This window comes from Microtus pennsylvanicus, chromosome 15 (assembly GCF_037038515.1).
Source record: "Microtus pennsylvanicus isolate mMicPen1 chromosome 15, mMicPen1.hap1, whole genome shotgun sequence".
NCBI lineage: Eukaryota > Metazoa > Chordata > Mammalia > Rodentia > Cricetidae > Microtus > Microtus pennsylvanicus.
Genome location: NC_134593.1, coordinates 36,034,008 through 36,047,611, shown reverse-complemented (window position 1 = coordinate 36,047,611; position 13,604 = coordinate 36,034,008). Strand labels below are relative to the sequence as shown.

General features: G+C 42.3%; 1 protein-coding gene across 5 annotated transcripts in view; it reads right to left on the bottom strand.

Annotated features, from left to right (window-relative positions):
• Window positions 1–13,604, bottom strand: part of Enox1 (ecto-NOX disulfide-thiol exchanger 1) — a 565,092-nt gene that overhangs the window by 400,614 nt on the left and 150,874 nt on the right. The window lies entirely within an intron of this gene.

The following is a 13,604-nucleotide window of genomic DNA, read 5'->3' as shown; positions in this document are numbered from 1 at the left end:
ACAGACCCCTTAATCTACAATAGAGTCCAACCTGGAAGATATATGTGAAATAGTACATTTCTTTAAGTAAATTTTCTCATTTTTATGTGTATGACAGTTTTCCTGCATATATGTGTATGTTCACCACATGTATGACTCATTTCCTGGAAGCCAACAGAAGGCTTTAGGCTACCCGGAACCGCAGTTGCAGACAGTTGCAAGCTGCCATACGGGTGCTGGGAACTGAAGCCAAGTCCACTATAAGAGCAGCCAGTGCTCTAATTGCCGAGTCATGTCTATAGTCCCTGGAATGCATTTCCTGTAATACACACATTTTCAGGTTTTAAAATCTCCCTGCCACTCTATGGCTTGAGTTTACTTATGATTGTGTTTAGTTATAAGTTTACCATTTATTCTTTTTTCAATTCTGTTTTCTCTTGTGCATATGTTTTTCAAGTGGCTTAGAAAGGTAGCATTCCCTGTTAATTTTTTTCTTTACACAATTTCTGGTGCTCGCTCTGGGTACTATGTATATGTCTACATAATTTTTATAGTCTTATTAGTGACATTTTATTAACTCTAGTGAAGTACAGAAAACTTATTCATCTTTGTATTTTTGCATTCCCATTTAAAATAAACTCAAGTTTCCACGTTCTCTTAGACTGATGTGATTTAGCACTGCCATCATCATTTCAACCTCCAAACTTAACTGTAGGCTCAGAAGGAGAGGGGACAGCGATAGTATTTAGTCTTGTTTATGGTGACTGTTCTTCCTTCCTTCCTAGCTTCCCAGTGGCCATCTTGTTTGGAGAGAACTTTCTCCAGCTGTGCCCTTAAACCAGGTCGGCCCTTACTTCCTCTTCGCTCCTGATGATTAGCTGAACATTAAGAAATGCTGGTTCTTTTTTATACTGTTTTCCAGCATTTGACACATACTTCCCTTTGTTTTCTACCATTTCCGGTGAACAGTACACTGCCCTCTGTTTATCTGATGGTAAAGGGTGGCTTTTCACTTATTGTATTAAAAAAAAACTCTTCTTGAGCATGGCGATAGATATGGATCTATTTTCATTCTTCTACAGGTTGACATCCAGTTTTGCCAGCACAATTTGTTGAAGATGCTCTCTTTTTTCCATTGTATACTTTTAGCTCCTTTATCGAAAATCAGGTGTTCATATGTTTGTGGGTTAATGTCAGGGTCTTCTATTCGATTCCATTGGTCGACTTCTCTGTTTTTATGCCAATACCAAGCTGTTTTTAATACTGTAGCTCTGTAATAGAATTTGAAGTCAGGGATGGTAATGCCTCAAGATGATCCTTTATTGTATAAGATTGTTTTGGCTATCCTGGGTTTTTTGTTTTTCCATATAAAGTTGATTATTGTCTTCTCCAGATCTGTGAAGAATTTTTATGGGAGTTTGATGGGGATTGCATTGAATCTATAGATTGCTTTTGGTAGAATTGCCATTTTTACTATGTTGATCCTCCCAATCCAAGAACAGGGGAGATCCTTCCATTTTCTGGTGTCCGCTTCAATTTCTTTCTTCAACGACTTAAAGTTCTTGTCATATAGATCTTTCACTTCCTTGGTCAGAGTTACCCTAAGATATTTTATGTTATTTGTGGCTATCGTGAAAGGTGATGCTTCTCTGATTTCCCTCTTTGTTTCCTTATCCTTAGTGTATAGGAAGGCCACTGATTTTTTGGAGTTGATCTTGTATCCTGCCACATTACTAAAGGTGTTTATCAGCTGTAGGAGTTCTTTGGTAGAGTTTTTGGGGTCGCTTATGTATACTATCATATCATCTGCAAATAACAAAAGCTTAACTTTTTCCTGAAGGAAGACAGAGACAGAGACCCACTTTGGAGCACCGGACTGAAATCTCAAGGTCCAAATCAGGAGCATAAGGAGAAAGAGGACTCAGGACCGTGAGGGATGCACCCACACACTGAGACAATGGGGATGTTCTATCGGGAACTCACCAAGGCCAGCTGGCCTAGGTCTGAAAAAACCTGGGATAAAACCGGACTCGCTGAACATAGTGGACAATGAGGACTACTGAGAACTCAAGAACAATGGCAGTGGGTTTTTGATCCTACTGCACGTACTGGCTTTGTGGGAGCCTAGGCAGTTTGGATGCTCACCTTACTAGACTTGGATGGAAGTGGGTGGTCCTTGGACTTCCCACAGGGCAGGGAACCCTGATAGCTCTATGGGCTGACAAGGGAGGGGAACTTGACTGGGGGAGGGGGAGGGAAATGGGAGGTGGTGGCGGGGAAGAGACAGAAATCTTTAATAAATAAGTAAACGGAAAAAAAAACTCTTCTTGAATGTTGCTTTTTTTTCCTGCTTAATTGTAATTTCTTGACATAGGGTTCTCTGGGTTATTCAGTTCAGGCTAACTCGCTTTCTCCAATGAAGAGCTTGTGAGTCTGGATGAACAGCTTTCTTCAGCACCGATGTGAGAGGCAGGATATCATTGGGAACTTGCCATCTGGTAATCCCTCCAGTGCCGGTAAGCATTCCTTCTCCTCGTCCCCAGCACCCAAATGCTCATTTGTTTGTTCTATAATGCCAAGGGCTTTTAATTGCACTAAATGAGAAAAACTGGAAGGGCCCATCCACAATCAGCTGAAAATATGTGTTTTTAAATTCAATAGATAAGAACGAATCAATTTTCATAGATGCGCTAATCTGCCGTTACATTTTCACTGAACCAACTACATTTCTGTAGAGTTGGCATCACTTCGTGCTAGAAGTTTTCATTCCAAAAAGCTGCCCCCTGCCATTTATTTTTTTTCTCTTTATGCCAGATTTGCCCAGGTTCCACATCAGCTACTTCATAGCCAATTCAAGGAATTCTTCCAGGAGACTGAGCAGGTAGAGAGTAAATGAGAACATAAGCGGGTGTCTAGATGTTTCCATGTCTGACTGTTGCCCCATTTATTTCATTTGAAAGCTGTCGGTGAGCTTTTGAAAGCCATCTTCACTCACAGAAATCCGTACCTACCAACGGTTTACTCTAAGGAGGGTCCTTCGATTCTGACTCCTGGTATCTACTCTTAATTAACTTAATTAAATAACCTACGTCATGCTGTATTATATTCAAAAAAATTCCTTCTACTTGTGACATTTTATTGGGATTACTCACCAGTCTTTCCATTTTCCTTTAAGCATACAATTCTTCTTGTCTCTTCTGTATGTAGGAGACTATTGGGACTGAAGGGTGGAAGGCTAATATTAGCTCAAGAAGCTGTAAGTGGTCGCCTACCATGGCCATCATCTGCCACGGCACCAGGAAGCCAGTCTGAGACAGCGGATAGTCAACAGCAAGCGGTTTACCCAACCTGGCTTTGGCCTCGCCCTTCACCATATCACATCCTTCAACCAAACTTTCCGCACTGCTAGAAATGGGACATTCGGAGAACAAGACAGAACAACACCAGGAGAAGCAGGACGTCCTTCTGGGTTAAGCAGAAATACAACGGAAGCACGCTTTCCCAGCTACAGCAGCCCACCATTCAACCAGCCTCCCCAGAAACTTTCTTTTTATCAAGGATCTGAAGGTGCGGCCTCACGGGAAAACACATGCATGTGGGGGGGGGGCGAAGGAGTACTTCCTTGTGAGCTTTCACTGGAGCGTTAGGGAGTCGTGTGGATACACACATGAAATCTAATATTTGTCCACTGGGCAACGTTTGTAGGCAAGGAAACAAACACACAGACATGTTACCTCACAGTTCACCCAAGTTTCAACACCGGGGGAGTGGTAAGGTTATCTTACTTCACAGGTCACCCAACCATCAACACTGGGGGAGTGGTAAGGGTTATCTTGCTCCAGTCTCTTCCTGGGCAATATTTTTTCTTTTTAAAAAGTGGGCTCATATCATAAATATCATTGTGAAATCCACTTTATTCACTCAAGATAATGTGTTTTCCCATTTGGTTAAGTGGCCTTAAAAAGCATGTCTTTAATGGCTATAATAATACTGTACCTCAGAAAGGGGCTGTAATTTATTTAAACATTCCTTTATGTGAGGACATTGAAGTTTCTACATTCTTGCCAGTCTCATTAACACGTTAATGCATATCCTCTAACACACTTTCTAGGTGTGCTGTCGGAATCCAGATCACTAGATTGCAGCTCCTGGAAACACAAAGCTACCTTTCAGAGTGAGAAACACACTGTGGTTAAACCTGCCCACAGGGACAGACTTGCAGACCCATGGCAGCCAACTGGTGAGCTTCAGAGTACTTCCTTCCTGGGATTGAGGACGCCCTTCGCAGCTTGAACAAAGCAGTATTTGCCTCCCTAGCATCTTAGGATGGTTACTAGGTCGCATATCTGCGTCACCAGTAGTTTATAAACTACTGGGTACTGGGACCAATAGAGAGTCTGACTGCAGAAAGATGGCAAAGCATTTTATACGAAGTCCAAAGTACAGATTATTCAGGGAAAGAGCCACAGCCATACTGTAACGGTATTGCCTTCGAAATAAAACCAGCACATTGTCTGTGTGTTGTGTTTCTTATTATCTACTTGGAATCTATATTTTATGTTAAGAGTTTTAAACTAACACTCTTAATGCTACCTTCTGCCAGGTTACCATTGGGAAGTCTGTTTCCTTCTTTACCGGGCAGAGAATTGTACATGCGTAGAAGCCTGGGAAGCAGCACACGTGTGTCTGCTCACTTGCCTGGAGTCTACATACTTTATGGTTAGCTTTCACTCATCTTAGACCAGTGGCTCTTAAGCTGGGGGCCACAACACCTTTGACAAACTCTACCTCCAAAAATATTTACATTATGATTTATATATTAGTAGGAAAATCACAGTCATGAAGTAGCAACAAGAATAATTTTATGGTTGGGGTCACCACAACATGAGGAGCTCTATTAAATGGCTGCAGCATTAGGAAGAACCACTGACTTAGACTAAACTAAGTTACCGAAGTGAGGGATTCCTGCCCACCCCGTCGCTGCCTATTTGCCCATCCCAACCCTTCACCAAAACAAAACACAAGAAAAGCCAGAATCCACAGCTAGAAGACTCTTCCAGGGTCCAGTTAGACCCTGATGGTGCCCTGAAAGAAGAGGGACTTAACCACATGGCGATTGTTTTACCTGCTGCCACCAGCCACTAAAGAAGGTCATCAATTTCTGAAACTCATAGTCTATGAAAATAGTAAAAAAGAAAGTTACTGGACAGAAGACAGACTACAAATTCCAAACATTCAAGAAGTACAGGTCACAGGAGCTGCCTATCCCGGCATTACTGACTGCACAGAAGAAACTCAGTGTTAGCTGGTGGCAGTCATTGTCAATTCAACTCCATCAGCCTTGTAATCAAGCAAATTCCTCTAGAAATACCGCAAAAGCCTTTCAGTCGTGTTCTTCATGTGTAATGCTTTGTCCTTTCCTGTATCGGCACTAGCATTTAAGTGGAAAGTTGGGGAAGACTGAGCCAGGACCCGACAGCCAGAAGACACTACAAGCATGTTCCTTTGTCTTTTAAGTTAAGTCCAAGATGCTATAACAATGATAATGGGTCATAAACACAAAAGGAGTGTGTGTGTGTGTGTGTGTGTGTGTGTGTGTGTGTGTGTGTTGCTCTAGGGCACCTTTCTGCACCATAGGGGGCACACCTGTTGCTCGGCAATCAAGCGTGGTGACTCTCAAGGGTAGTGATTCTCCCATAGGCAGGGCATGTGTGCAGAGGACAGGGCCAGACATTTCTTTGGCAGCTGTTTGGAAGGTCAGAAGCAAAGGGAGAAAGAGCAACGGAGGAAAGCATTAAGGATGTGGAGTAGAATCTGTGTAGAAAAACACATAAATAGTAAGGAGTAAATGGGGAATTAATACCTGGGACGTGGTACAAAAGAATGGGTTCCAAGTAAAGGGACAAGAGGGGAGTCTACAAATAGTCAGTGGGGAGAGGAGGCCCCACTGCAGAGGACACGCAGTTCCATTTTGTTCAGACTGATTTAGCACCACCAGAAAACAGCAAGGAAACATGAAAGCCAGGCAATTTATCACAGTTATCATTTCCCCTGATAAGCATTTCTTTGTTTAAACAAGTGCCCATTATAAGAAACAAGGCCGCAATTGTATCAACAAACTCAGCTTCTACTGAGATGCCCTGCAAAGAAATGGGGGGAAATCGAAAGAACAGATAAAGACATGTTTGGTCTTTCGAAAAAGATACAGTGACAGAGCGGCAGTTTCCACTCTTTATTTTAAATATCAAAATAGACTTTCAGTTCATCTGTTTTCCGCAACGTCCACACATGAGAAGCGAGCAATGATGCTTAGAATTTTCAACATCAGTAAAATATGTTGTATAGCAGGATTTGGGTGAATTTTGGCAGCTGCTTGAAGCAAGATACAAGCAATGTGGGGAGGAGGGCAGACTGCCTTTACCTTGCTGCTGGACTGTGCATAAGTGCACACACACTTGTGTGCATCTAGACAGCAGTCAACAAAACTCTCTTTCTACTCCAATCCAAGGGACAGAAAGCAAGAATTCCAGGAGCCAGGGCAACCTGAAGGCAGCTAGTAAGGTCTTGGAATTTTTTTGGCCATGGAGGGGCAGTGGGGCCCTGTCACAAGGTTGGACCTCTGGGGTAGCACAGCCCCAGAACAGCGAATTGGTTTTGAGCATCATCACTTAAGCAGACAGGGCCTCAGATTTCCCAATGCGATGCTCTGTGGCTCCTCTGCGAATCTGTGAAGACTGAGTTCTGGCTACGGTATTTTAAACTGTAAACACCTGTTGACTATCCCTTGTACCATGTGCTAGGGACCAGGCTTGCTTCAGATGTGCTTTTTCAGATTTGGAGAAATTTGTGTGTGTGTGTGTATGTGTGTGTGTGTGTGTGTGTGTGTGTGTGTGTGTGTGCTTGTGTTTATGCGTGTATAAACATTCAAAGATACATCCATACCTAAACATACATACGTGTGTGTGTGCACACACATGCAAACACACATACATACACAGATGAAAAGAGAGATGAAGCCTCAACATGAAATTCACTTATATCACACACACACATGCCTTGTATACAAAGCCTAAGTGTAATTTTTTATAATATTTTTAATGCACCTGCCCTTGACTAGAACCCATCACATGAGATTAAGTCTGGAATTCTCTACTGTGGCATAATGTCAACATGAATTAGTCTGAACTTTTCCACTGGAGATGTTCAACCTATATTCTCTCTCTTTTTCTGACATCAAAATGTAATTATATCATTTCCATCTTTTGCTTCCTCCCCCTAATAATTACCATGCACACCTCCACCTTGATCTCTCAAATTCATGACCTCTATTTCATAATTATTATTACATACATGCAAATATTTATTTCTAATAAGTATTAGAAATAATATCTAATTGTTATAGAACTGCTCAATCCATATAACTTTGTGTGTGTGTGTGTGTGTGTGTGTATACAGGGTAATTTTTATTGAAATAGTCTTTCTCAGGGATGAGTCTCCAGATAGCCAATACCAAGAGGTCAGCCCTGAAATTATATATAAAAATTATCCTGAATTTTGGTACTGTAGATTATTTGGCAAGTATCTAAACATCCACAAGAAAAGCTTGCTTTTCACAAACCCTTTGTGAAACCGATAGGACAAAGGCAAACAAAGCCTTGGGTGCAGGCTGCCAAGCTGACAAGACAGGTCAGGAAGCAGCTCAGGGGAGGGACCATCACCTGAGAAATGCAGAGACACAGCTGTCAATCACTAGGGAAGAAGTTGCTGCTTGGAAAACACAGGGAAAGGGCGGGACAGGGCAGGCAAGCTTGTCAGGTGGTGCCCAGCAGAGGAGGGGACAATGAGTGGTGGCTTGGGGCAGGAATTCTGCTACCTTCCGATCTCAAAACTGGACCGAGTTAAAACTTTTCAGATCTGGGGTTCTTATGTGTAAGATGGAAATTGTGGCTGCAGAGATGGCGGCAGAGACTAAATGGCATCTCATACCCTGAAACAGGCGGAAGAGAGCCAGCTGTCCCAAGGACATAATTGTATGCAGTTAAAGGTCACCCTTGCTAATGATGCTGCTTAGGAAAGCCTGCTGAATGTGGCCCAGGGCTCCTCACCCTTCACAGAATTCGAGCCATCATGAAGTACAGGCCTTACAAAGTTTATCCACAGTCAGCTTTCCAAGAGATGACCACAGTCCGCCAAAACCCGTTTACATTCATCCATTAATTCTATGGACTCTGAATGGAGTTATTTCACCTGCGGTTAGAATGAACAAATCAGACTCAAACTCATCTATTTTGTCAAATTTGCAAATCAAAGATTAAAGGCAAGAGGTGATCTCCACAGACAAGAAAGAGCATCGGACAGCCAGAAAGAATGGACCTCAGGGAAGGGGAAAATAATGTCACATCCGGGACCCAGAGGAGTGGCCCCATAAGAACCAGTGTGCCCAGATACTGACAGAGCAGTGGGTGAGATCAGAGCATGGACAGGCTGGGTGTCTCTGATCTTGGTGGGAAGCGAGCTGCCACGAGTGTTAGTTCTTTGTAAATGTGTATTGACTGTCTCCACATTCTTGAGAGATTTTCAGGTCACTCCCTAGAGCCATACCTTCACCCTTGCCAATTGCTCTCAATCCAACCTTCCACCAGTGCCTACCAGTGAAGTGCTATGTCACGAAACAGCCCTAGCCTTCAAGCCGCTCTCTCATTTCCCATTGTCCCTACTCCTGGTCACAGTTGATCTCCAAATCTTTGAAAGAATAATCTCCAACGTTTCCTTCAAATATCATCTTAAAATGACCCGTTTCATTCACCTTTGTTCTCACAGATTGTGCGAGGTTGAGAAGATAAGTTTAGTTTGAAACCTAAACTTAGAAAAACCATCTTGGAGACTTGACAAGGGGGATAACTACATAGACACACACAGACACACAAACATACCTCTCTCTCTCTCTCTCTCTCTCTCTCTCTCTCTCTCCTGAGTCATCAGAAAAGGTCAAGGCAGCAGCAGGAGAGGGTGGACAGAAAGTGACACTTGGAACCACCATGCCTTGGGTTGCCTCATGATGCCGGAACCTGCTTTGTTCCGCTTGCCCTCGGAGGAAGACATATGGACCAGAATTTTACTGCTGCAGACTTATTTTACAAAACAGAGCTGCTTTTCATCCTCCTTCTCGATGGCCAGGAAATAATGATACATCGTGTACATGTGGGTTGACTACTTCAGAAAGGGGGTAAGAATTAATTTCAAATCCATCACATAGTTTCAAGCTATTTCCCATGAGACTTCCTGCCAGGCCACTGCACTGGAAGCCATAATTTCCATATTTATAGAAAACAGCAGTTCAGCCAAAGTGGTACATTGTGTCCACACAGTGAGACCGCACTCCGGGAAATGGAATTAACTCACACTATCATCGCTAGTGTCTAGGGTCTTTTTAAGAAAACTATAATATTTGACCCCTTAATTCAGAGAGTTTCTTTAAATGTATCAAGCCTTAGCAAAGACTATAATTTAAGGAACTGGTTTCTAACTTAATAAACTTCCTTGCCAGCTAAACTAAAATGTTGATATCTGTGCAGGGCATAGTAAGCAAAAATAGAAACAAATGGTTGCAGTTGGTGCTTTCGCTTCAATCCATATATCTCGCAGCAACACCAGGTCTTTATTTATTTATGGTTCTGTACTTATTCTCCAAGGTTGTTGCACAATCTGTTTGTACGCTATAGATAACTTGTTCGGGGGTGGATAGACGTACAGGTGAATCTATATTTAGACAATGGCGACTTGAGTCTAATAAAGGATGACGTGCTGGAGAAAGGCATCTAAAAAGCAAGTTAAACAAATCACGGGGAGTGGTGACGTTGTTTGACTAAATCATGAAAGGTCCAGGCACAAATTCTAAACTTTCCAAAAATCTGCTATTTTATTCATGGTTATTGCACAAGACATATGAAACCAAAGTTTCATAATAAAATTTCGCGTTGGTTGTAGACAATGACACCTGTGAGACCCGCGGATGTGAGCCTGTTCCACCCTGACTGGAGGTCAGAGAGTTTGAGCTTATGTTTGCTCTTTCAAAGTTGTTCACAACAGGTGTGGCTACAAACAAGCAATTCTGACTTGGGGTGTGGTTGATTAGTATTTCGTGTATAGAGCTGAATCTGCTCCACCTGGACCAAAGGTCAGAGAATTCAAGTCTATTCCTCATATCATGTTAATGAAGTCTGTTGCCTCCCCTCTCCCCTTTTGGAGTGAAGTGTGTAAGCGTGTGGAAAACAAAGGTGGGCAGATGTGGTATTCACTCAATGTCCCTCCCGCGGCTGTTCTGTGCTCTTGTCTCTTATTTATCTCATATCTCTGTTCCCTTTCCTTAATAACTCTAATCCTCACATTCCTACCCTGTTACATACGAATTCCACCAAGGCTGGTCCTCGACAGACACTAGCCTGAGATACCCAGCATTCAGTTAGATTTATATTTGTTAACTAAAATCAAAGTCAAACACACTGACTGGACGATTGGAGTTGGGAGCAGCACTACATCTTCAGCAGTGATGATCTTCTCTCCCCAGCAGCCTTCACTGTAACCGTGACAACCTGAGCATCGCCCAGCACAGCTTCATGTTGAAAAGTACCCTCCTAGCCTGGGTGAGGAAGCACATGACTATAGTGCCAGCTCCAGGACTGCAGTGACTGCAGCAGAAATTAGAGATTAAGACTGTCTCAAAACCACAACAGTGAAGTAAGACAAACACACTGTATAGCTTCAAGAGATTTATTTAGTTTTTTTTTCAATAAAGTTTTAAGTAAAAGTGTCATCTATAGTTAAATTTAACACGACTAACCAAAACTATATTCTGACAAAATACCAAAAGTTATCTTAAAGTATTTGTCTAAATGTGTTACACTAAAGGTAGACTATAGGCCCTCTAAATGAGTTTTAAAGCATGTACTGAAATTTACACCCTATGGGAAGCTTATAGTTTACTAAACCTGTTATGGAAGGAAAACGCAAACATCAGTCGCTACTCCCCTGCAAATCTGGGATGGTAGGTATATTTCTTTCATATTTTAACATTTTAGAAAGGATGAACTTCTAGAAACAGTATCTGCAATGATTTGGCTATGTTCTTTTCTTCTTCCTAACACAGTTACTGTATGCAGAGCCGTGGTGAATTAGACATGAGAAAACATACCTACTACCTAACAGATTCTTCTAGATCCTTGCACGAAAGTCCTTTACCAACAGTCTCAGAGCACTGGACCGATTCCTAGAGAACCAGGTTTTAGAATGTAAAATACCGAATACAAATCAATTCAACTTTAATCATGTGATACTTTGTATAACTCACCAAATGCAAATACAGCACTCTCCAATGAAACAAAGCCAGCGCCCCCCCCGCCTGTTCAATGACAGCTGCGGGTGCCGTGTACCCTCTGGCTGGAGTGCCCAGCACTGCCGCTAAAAGCCTGAGACCAGATGAGTTCAGTCGAAGGGAACGAGTGAGGTATATCGTCATCAAAGATGTATAGCCTTCAATAAGCCCCTGACCACTGATTTAGAAAACATACATCGACACACACACAATCCACAGGAAAATCAACAGTGTCATCGATCCTGCCTTGGCCAGAGGCAGCAAGTGAATTATTAAGTCCATTAGTATATATTTTCATTAACCAGAAATCATTTCCATCGTTATGTCTCCATTAAATACTGGCTGATCAAATATTTAAGGGACATAAATTTAGAGAAATCAAAAACAAATCTGTCTCATCCTTAGCAGATGAGACCCTGGTCGTCTCTGTCTACAAATGTGGCTTTAAGGGCCTCAAAACTACTGAGTCCAAGGAGGTGACCTTAAAAATCCTACAGCAAATAAGAAACAATGAATAAACCCAGGGGTCACAACTCCCTGCCGCACGGTTCTGTCCCAGTGGTTTGGATACCTCCTTTGGCTAGAACGCTATCACAACCTGATCCTGGAGGAGACATGGTTCTGCCCTCAAAGCCTGTGAGTCTTGGTGATGTCTTTGGGACTTCAATCATGTCAGCTGCAGTTGCAGACATGCAGGGAACACAGAGCAACAGAAAACATTAAAAAAAGAAGTCCGAAGCACCTCCCGAGAGACTTCAAATTGAAAGAAGCACTCGCTTTGACAAAGCCCTAAAACACAATCAGAACTCGCAAAGGCCACGCTGATCAGTGACAGCGGCTACATGAACTGGATGTTTACTGTGAGCCGGTGTTATGTGAGGTCACTAGGCATCATCCTAATTTTACACAAGAAGACTTGGTTGGGGCTAGGGTGGTGTCCTGACTATAAAGAGCACCGACATGGCACACAACCATGAGTCACCCCAGTTCCCAGGACTCTATGCTCTCTTCTGACCTCTGTGTGCACCAGGCATGCGCATGGTGCACATATAGGCAAATGCTCATACCCATAAAATAAAGTAAAAATATCTAAATAAAAATTTTAGAAACTTGCTTAACAACTTCTCGAGAAATCTATATATATACACATAAACACATATATTAATAACAATTATTATATAATTGAGCTTCTAGTTTCAAAAGATCATATATTGGTTCTTTAAAAAATACTCCTGATCTCCTGCATAAGCACACGCGCGCACACACACACACACATACACACACACATACACATCCCTACAAGCACTAGAGTCCAGCATTGTCTCCCTTCTAGTCTGCCTGTCCTGAATATCCCAGACTGAATCAGTTGATGAAGCTGAAATACTTGCCTTATTGAGTCAGTCGTTTGTTGATAAATAAGTATATCAATAAAGTGAGAAACCGGGAGAATTTAAACAAAAACATTTCCAACACATTAGGCTTTAATTACTTGTAAACTGCAGTAATTATTGGAGGGAGGATATTTTTAGAAAGGCAATTAAATTTAGCCAATGGACATCACCAACACTAAGGTCCCTGAGACACAAAAGATTTTCAAAGAGAAACAGAAATCAGCAGAAGGGCCCAAGAGATGGCCACAAAAGATCAGAGACCAATTTGCCTCCCTATTCTAGGAGAAGAAAGCACAGACCTCATTTTCCCAAGATTCTGAGAGGATTGCATTCCTTGACTTAATTAAGTACTATCTCAAAATGCTGACCCCACAGCTGGGAATGACTCGCTGTGGTCTCCAGAAGTCCTACTGGAATATCCACTTTCTGGTCTCTAACAGAGACCAGAGTTAGAACTTACCAATATTCTCATTTATACGATAACTGTGTTTTTCTAAAAGGTGTGTATATGTGATCATAAAGAACCTAAGAAGAAAAATACAATAAGAAGAGGAGGAAGAGTTCATTTCACGTCTTTCATAGTAAAACAATTAGAAATACGTGCTGTTCAAAAACATCTTCCCGCAACACTGCAGGAGCTTCCCTACTGCAGGACCAGGTTCTCGTGGGCAAGGGTTCGACTCTAATCTCCTCTCTCAGGGGTCAGCATGGACTGGGATGGGCAGGGAGTCCCTGGGTCTCTACTGCCTACTCTCTGGTGCGAATGAACGGAGGAGCCTTCTAGTGACCATGATCAGCTTAGATACTGCAGATCCAGCATGGCTTCCTCCCCATGGGAGGTGGATGTCTCATTCATTGTGAGC